Raw genomic sequence first — 8,672 nt, 5'->3', positions numbered from 1 at the left:
AGAATTTATAATGGGTAAAGGACAGTCTCTTCCATAAATGGTGTTGGGAAAACTGGACAGCCACTAGCAAAAGAATGAAACTAGACCACTATCTTACACCATACACAAAAATAAAATGCATTAAAGGCTTAAATGTAAGACCTTAAACCATAAGACTGCTAGAAGAAAACATAAGCCATAAGCTCCTTGACATAGGACTTGGTGCTGATTTTTTGGATTTGAGATCAAAAGAAAGGTAGCAAAACCAAAAATAAGTGTGACTACATAAAACAAAAAAGCTGCGCAGCAAAGGAAACCATCAACAAAATGAAAGGCAACATACTGAATAGGAGAAAATATTTACAAATCGTATGTCTGACAAGGGATTAATATCCAAAATATATAAAGAACTCATACAACTCATTAGCAGAAAACCAAACTGTCCAATTAAAAAATAGAAGATCTGAACAGACATTTTTCCAAAGAAGGTATACAGATGGCCAACAGGCACTTGAAAAGATATCCAACATCACTACTCATCAGGGAAATGCAGATCAAAACCACAGTGAGATATCACCTCACACTTGTTAGGATGGCTGTTATCAAAAAGACAGAAATAACAAGTTAAGTGTTGGCAAGGATGTGGAGAAAAGTAAGCCCTTGCGCCCTTTGGTACAAATGTCACTTGGTGAAGCCACTATGGAAAACAACATGGAGGTTCCTCAAAACATTGAAAATAGAACTACCATATGATCTAGCAATTCCACTTCTGGGTATTACCTGAAGAAAACAAAAGCATTAATTCAAAAAGATCTATGCACCCCTATGTTCGTTGCAGCATTATTTACAATAGCCAAGATATGGAAACAATGTAAGTGTGCATCAGTGGATGAATGGATAAAGAAAATGTGGTGTATTTATACAAGGGAATACTACTTAGCCATAAAAAAGAATGAAATCTTGCTGTTTGCAACAACATGGATGGACCTTGAGGGCAATGTGCTAAATGAAATAAGTCAGACAAATACTGTATGATCTCACTTACATGTGGAATCTAAAACATAACAATAAGGACCTGAATCAAGATGACGAAGTGGAGGACCCAGAACTCACTTCCTCCCACGTACACATCAAAAATACATCTACAGGACCTAGAGTCTGTCATACAGAGTCAAGTAAGTCAGAAAGAGAAAAACAAATACCATACGCTAACATATATATATGGAATCTAAAAAAAAAAAAAAACGGTTCTGATGAACCTAGGGGCAGGACAGGAATAAAGATACAGACGTAGAGAATGGACTTGAGGACATGGGGAGGGGGAAGGGTAAGCTGGGACGAAGTGAGAGAGTGGCATGGACATATATACACTACCAAATGTAAAACAGATAGCTAGTGGGAAGCAGCCGCATGGCACAGGGAGATCAGCTCGGTGCTTTGCGACCACCTAGAAGGGTAGGATAAGGAGGATGGGAGGGAGACGCAAGAGGGAGGGAACATGGGGATATACGTAGGCATATAGCTGATTCACTTTGTTATACAGCAGAAACGAACACAACACTGTAAAGCAGTTATACTCCAATAAAGATGTTAAAAAAAAATCCATCTACATGTGGAACAATTCTTACTGAAAACTAACTGGAGACTAGCAGAAAGGCTCCCGCACTAACAAAGCTGTAAGATACAAGCAGAATCAGGTAGGAGGGGGAAAGAAGCAATAAGGTCAGGACCTGTGTCCCCAGGAAGGGACTCAGAGGAAAAGGGAGATTAGATGGGTGGAGACCCTCCCTGGGGGTGAGCCACATATTGGGCATTCCAGCCCTGGGGTCCAATAAAGGGAAGATGAGCCCCTTGGCTGGTTGGAGGGCCAGTGGGACTAACAGGAGAGCTGTGGGAAGCCTGGACTCTGCTCGTGAGGAGTGCACAAATGCTCGCTTGCCCCCAAAGCAGGGCAGAAAGGGCAACTGGAAACAGCCATCTGGCTGGATTGTTTCCCGCTACCACCCCAGTGTGCACCCGCGCCTGAGCCAAGCAAACGCTCCAGCACCCTTTGCCTCACGTTGCAGCTCCACACTGGGGCAAGGGCTGCCACAACCAAGGAAAAAAGCTAGGGCCATGAGACGAGGTGTCAGCTCGAATGCTAAGTGATGACTTAGTGGGGAGGGAGCAGCCATTACTGACGATTGCACAGGGAGGCCGTCAGAGGCACTCCAGGTCTCTGACGGCAGCCAGACCACCACACGCCCTGCCCTGACCCTCACCAAATGCCCACACTGGCCCCTCTTACTCCAGCACTGCTCCCCTCTGGGACTGAGCGTGCTGGGCCTGTGAGGGGGAAGAACACGCACTTAAAGGGAACTGAGCCAGGTCAGAGCCAACCCTCAGGGCTTCTGCTCCAGCAACTTGGGACCTGACCCCACCCCCAACAGGGTGGTGACATCCACTGAGTAGAGGGAAAGCTCCACCTCACACCTGGCTCCAGCCCTATCCCCTCTTTCTCCAGCCCCAGCTCCTACCAAGGAGATAGCTGCCAGAACACCCTGAGGAAAGACGTGACTTACGTTCGTGTCAAATCCAGCTCTCCCACCAAAGCCACTGGGCACATGCAGACGGTATAGGGAAACTACCACATAAGGACACCCCTTCAAGACCACCATAAGTAACTGTTTGACCTAATTCCATAGAGACAGAGAAAGATAGGCAAATGAAAAGACAGAGGAATTTGTTTCAATTGAAAGAGCAAGAGAAAGCCCCTGAGAAAACAACAAATGAAACAGAAATAAACAATTTCTTAGATAAAGAATTCAAAGCAGTAGAATAAGATTGCTAACTGAATTAGGGAAAAGAATAAATGAACACAGTGAGAAGTTTAACAAGGAACTAGAAAATATAAAAAGGCACCAGTCAGAACTGAAGAATACAATAATTGAAATGAAAAACACTCTGGAAGGAATGAACAGCAGACTGGGTGATACAGAAGAAAGCATAAGTGATCTAGAAGATAGAATAATGGAAATTACCCAATCAGACAGCAAAAAGAAAAACAAATTTTAAAAATGTTTAAAACAACAGTTTAAGGAATCCTTGGAATAAGATCAAGTGTACCAACATTCACATTATAGGGCTCCCACAAGAAGAGAGAAAAGCGGGGGCGAGAGTCAAAAATGTATTTAATGAAATTATGGCCGAAAAATTCCCAAGCCTGAAGAAGGAAACATATCCAGGTACAGGTAGCACATATGGTCCCAAACAAGATGAACCCAAACAGACCCACACCAAGGCATAATTAAAATAACAAAAGATAAAGAGAGGATTCTAGAGGCAGCAAGAGAAAAACAAAGAGTCCATTACAAGGGAACCTCCATAAAGCTATCAGCTGATTTCTCTGCAGAAACTTTGCAGGCCAGAAGGGAATGGCATGATATATTTAAACTGCTGAAAGGGCAAAACCTGCAACCTAGGATACTCTACCAAGCAAGATTATCACTTAGAATTGAAGGAGAGGTAAAGAACTTCTCAGATAAACAAAAACTAAGAGTTCATCAATACTAAACTGACCCAAAAAGAAATGCTAAAAGGACTTTTCGAAGGGAAGAAGAAAAGGCTATAACAAGAAGTATCTATAGAAAAGGAAAAATCCCATTAATAAAAGCAAACATAAAGGCTGAAGATCAACCACTTAAATAAGCTAGTATGAAGATTAAAAGACAAAATTGTAAAAATCAACTATAACTAAAATAATCAGTAAAGGGATAAACATGAAGATGTAAAATATGACACCAAAAATGCAAAGTGAGGGGGAAGGGAGTAAAAAATGTAGGTCTTTTAGAATGTGTTTGCACTTAAAGGACTACCTAGTTAAAGCAAATAGATATCTAAATTAGGATATTGGGATTAACACATATGCACTACTATATATAAAATAGATAACGAGGGCTTCCCTGGTGGCGCAGTGGTTGAGAATCTGCCTGCCAATGCAGGGGGCACGGGTTCGAGCCCCGGTCTGGGAAGATCCCACATACCGCGGAGCAACTAAGCCCGCGCACCACAGCTACTGAGCCTGCGCGTCTGGAGCCTGTGCTCTGCAACAAGAGAGGCTGCGATAGTGAGAGGCCCGCGCACCGTGATGAAGAGTGGCCCCCACTCACCACAACTAGAGAAAACCCTCGCACAGAAACGAAGACCCAACACAGCCAAAAATAAATAAATTCATTTAAAAATACATATATATCTTTTTTAAAAAAAATAGATAACTAACAAGGACCTACTGTATAGCACAGGGAACTCTATTCAATATTTTGTAATGAACTATATGGGAAAAGAATCTTGAAAAGAATGGAGATATATATATATACACATCTGATTTACTTTTCTGTACACCTGAAACTAACACATTGTAAATCAACTATACTCCAATAAAAAATAAAACAGATATAGTTTTAGGTCAACATATATGAACCCCCATGGTAACCAAAAATCAAAAACCTATATTAAATACACAAAAACAAGAGACAACTTAACACAAGCATACCACTAAAGAAAATCATTAAACTACATGGGAAGAAATAAAAGAAGAAGAAAACAGGGAAGACCTACAAAAACAACCAGAAAACAAGTAATAAAATGTAAGTAAGTACACACCTAAAAATAATTACTTTAAATGTCAGTGGACTAAATGCTCCAATCAAAAGATGTAGGGTGGCTGATTGAATAGAAAAAAGCAAGACCCATCTATATGCTGCTTACAAGAGACTCACCTTAGAACTAAAGACACACAGAGACTGAGAGTGTGGGGGTGGTAAAAGATATTTCATGCAAACAGAAACAACAAGAAAGCTGGGGTACCAATACTCATACCAGAAAAAATAAAGTCCAAATCAAAAGACAAAGAAAGGCATTATATAATGATAAAAGGATCAATACAAGAGGATAGTATACTTGTTAACATATATGCATCCAATACAGGAGCACATAAATATATAAAGCAAATATTAATAGACATAAAGGGAGAAAACTACAATGTAATAATAGCAGGTGCTTTAACACCCTACTTGCATCAATGGACAGATCATCCCAACAGAAAATCAATAAGGCAACAGTGGTCTTAAATGACACATAGACCAGTTGGATTTAATAGATCTCTACAGGACATTCCACCCCAAAACAACAGCATACACATTCTTTTCAAATGCACATGGAACATTCTCCAAGATAAATCCCATGCAAGGCCACAAAACAAGTCTCAACAAATTTGAAGACAGAAATTATATCAAGCATTTTTTTTCTGACCACAATGACATGAAACTTGAAATCAATTACAGGAAGAAAAATGGGAAAAGCACAAACATGTGGAGACTAAACAACATGCTATTAAAAAAAACAATGGGTCAATGAAGAAATCAAAGAGGAACTCAAAAAATACCTCAAGACAAATGAAAATGGAACCACAACTTTCCAAAATCTATGGGATGCAACAAAAGCAGTTCTAAGAGGGAAGTTTATAGTCATACAGGCCTAACTCAAGAAATAAGAAAGATCTCAAATAAACAATCTAATCTTCCATCTAAAGGAATTAGGAAAAGAACAAACAAAGCCCAAAGTCAGCAGAAGGAAGGAAATTATAAAGAGAGAGAAAATAAATAATAGAGACCCAAAAAAGACAGAAGGAAAAGATCAATGAAACCAAGAGCTAGTTCTTTGAAAAGATAAACAAAATTGATAAACCTTTAGCCAGGTTCATCAAGAAGGAAAGAGAGAGGACCCAAATAAACAAAATAAGAAGTGAAAGAGGAGAAATAACAAATACCACAGAGATACAAAATATAATGAGAATACTATGAAAATTATATGTCAACAAATTGGACAACCTAGAAGAAATGGACAAATTTCTAGAAAGACACAACTTTCCAAGACTGTATCAGGAAGAAATAAACAATCTGAACAGTCCAGTCACTAGTAGTGAAACTGAATTTGTAAAAAAACAAACAAAACTCCCAGCAGGGCTTCCTTGGTGGCACAGTGGTTAAAAATTCACCTGCCAACGCAGGGGACATGGGTTCGATCACTGGTCCAGGAAGATCCCGAATGCCACGGAGTAACTAAGCCTGTGCACCACAACTACTGAGCCTGTGCTCTAGAGACTGCGAGCCCCAACTACTGAAGCCCGTGTGCCACAACTACTGAAGCCTGCATGCCTAGAGCCTGTGCTCTGCAACAAGAGAAGCCACCGCAATGAGAAGCCCATGCATCACAACAAAGAGTAGCCCCCTGCTCTCAGCAACTAGAGAAAACCCATGTGCAAGTGAAGACACAATGCAGGCAAAAAAATTAAATTAAATTAAATGAATAAATAAATAAATTTAAAAACAAAAAACTCCCAGCAAACAAAAGTCCAAGACCAGATGGCTTCTCAGGGGAATTCTACCAAAGACATAACGAAAATCTAATACCTATCCTTCTCAAACTCTTCCCAAAAACTGAAGAGGATGGAACACTCCCAAATTCATTCTATAAGGCCACCATTACCCTGATACCAAAGACAGACAAAGACACTACCAAAAAAAAAATTTACAGGCCAATATCTCTGATGAATATAGATGCGAAAATCCTCAAAAAAAATAGCAAATTTAATTCAACAATATATAAACCATACACCATGATCAAGTGGGGTTTATTCAAGGGATGCAAGGATGGTTTAATATTTGCAAATCAATGTGATACACCATATTAACAAAAGGAATGACAAAAATCACATGGTCCTCAATAGATGCAGAGAAAACATTTGACAAAATTCAATATCCATTCATGATAAAACTCTCATCAAAGTCGGTATAGAGGGAACATATCTCAACATAATAAAGGTCATTTATGACAAACCCACAGGTAACATCATACTCAACAATGAAAATCTAAAATCAGGAACAAGAAAAGTATGCCCACTCTTGCCACTTCTATTTAACATAGAATTGGAAATCCTACCACAGCAATCAGACAAGAAAAAGAAATAAAAGGCATCCAAATTGAAAAGGAAGAAGTAAAAATGTCACTATTTACAGATGACATGATACTATATATAGAAAACCCTAAAGTTTCCACCAAAAAAAAACTATTAGAATAAATGAATTCAGTAAAGTTGCAGGATAAAAAACACAGAAATCTGTTGCTTTTCTATACACTATTAATGAACTATCAGAAAGAGAAATTAAAGAAACAATCTCATTTACAATCATATCAAAAAGACTAAAATACCTAGGAATAAACTTAACCAAGTAGGTGAAAGACCTATACTCTGAAAACTAAAATATTGATGAAGGAATTTGAAAATAATGCAAAGAAATGGAAAGATATCCCATGTTCTTGGATTGGAAGAGTTAATATGGTTAAAATGCCCATACTACCCAAAGCAATCTATAAATTTAATGCAATCTCTATCAAAACGCCCATGTCATTTTTCACAGAACTAGAAAAAATAATCCTAAAATTCATATGGAACCACAAAAGACCTCAAATTGCCAAGGCAATCTTGAGAAAAAAGAACATAACTAGAGGTATCACACTCCCTGACTTTAGACTATACTAAAAATTTATAGTAATCAAAAGGGCATGGGGCTTCCCTGGTGGCGCAGTGGTTGAGAGTCTGCCTGCCAAGGCAGGGGACACAGGTTCAAGCCCTGGTCTGGGAAGATCCCACGTGCCACGGAGCAGCTGGGCCCGTGAGCTATAAATACTGAGCTCTGCGCGTCTGGAGCCTGTGCTCCGCAGCAAGAGAGGCCGCAACAGTGAGAGGCCCGCGCACCGCGATGAAGAGTGGCCCCCGCTTGCCACAACTAGAGAAAGCCCTCACACAGAAACGAAGACCCAACACAGCCAAAAATAAATAAATGAATAAATAAATTTATAAAAAAAAAAAAAAAAAAAAATGGCATGGTACTGGCACAAAAACAGACACATAGATCCATGGAACAGAATAGAGAGCCCAGAAATAAACCCACACACTTACAGTCAATTAATCTACAACAAAGGAGACAAGAATATGCAATGAAAAAAAGACAGTCTCTTCAATAAGTGGTGCTGAGAAAACTGGGCAGCTACATGTAAAAAGAATGAAATTAGAATATTTCCTCATACCATATACAAAACTAAACTCAAAAAAGACCTAAATGTAAGCCCTGAAACCATTAAACTCCTAGAGGAGAACATAGGCAGAACACTCTTTGACATAAATCATAGCAATATTTTTTTGGATCTGTCTCTTAAGGCAGAAAAAAAGAGAAAAGAAAAAATAAACAGATGGGACATAATTAAACTTAAAAGCTTTTGCACAGCAAAGAAAACCATCAACAAAATGAAAAGGCAACCTACAGAACAGGAGAAAATATTTGCTAATGATATGACTGATAAAGGATTAATATCCAACATATATGAACAGCTCATACAACTTAATATCAAAAAAATAAACAACCCAATCAAAACATGGGCAGAAGACCTGAAAAGACATTTTTTCCAAAGAAGACATACATGTGGCCGACAGACACATGAAAAGATGCTCATCATCACTAATCATCAGAGGAATGCGAATCAAAACCACAATAAGATGTCACCTCACACCTGTCAAAATGACTGTCATCAAAAAGTCTACAAATAACAAATGTCAGCAAGGATGTGGAGAAATCCCACTGTTGGTGGGATTGCAA

Source organism: Phocoena sinus, chromosome 6 (assembly GCF_008692025.1).
Source record: "Phocoena sinus isolate mPhoSin1 chromosome 6, mPhoSin1.pri, whole genome shotgun sequence".
NCBI lineage: Eukaryota > Metazoa > Chordata > Mammalia > Artiodactyla > Phocoenidae > Phocoena > Phocoena sinus.
This window is presented reverse-complemented; position numbering follows the sequence as displayed.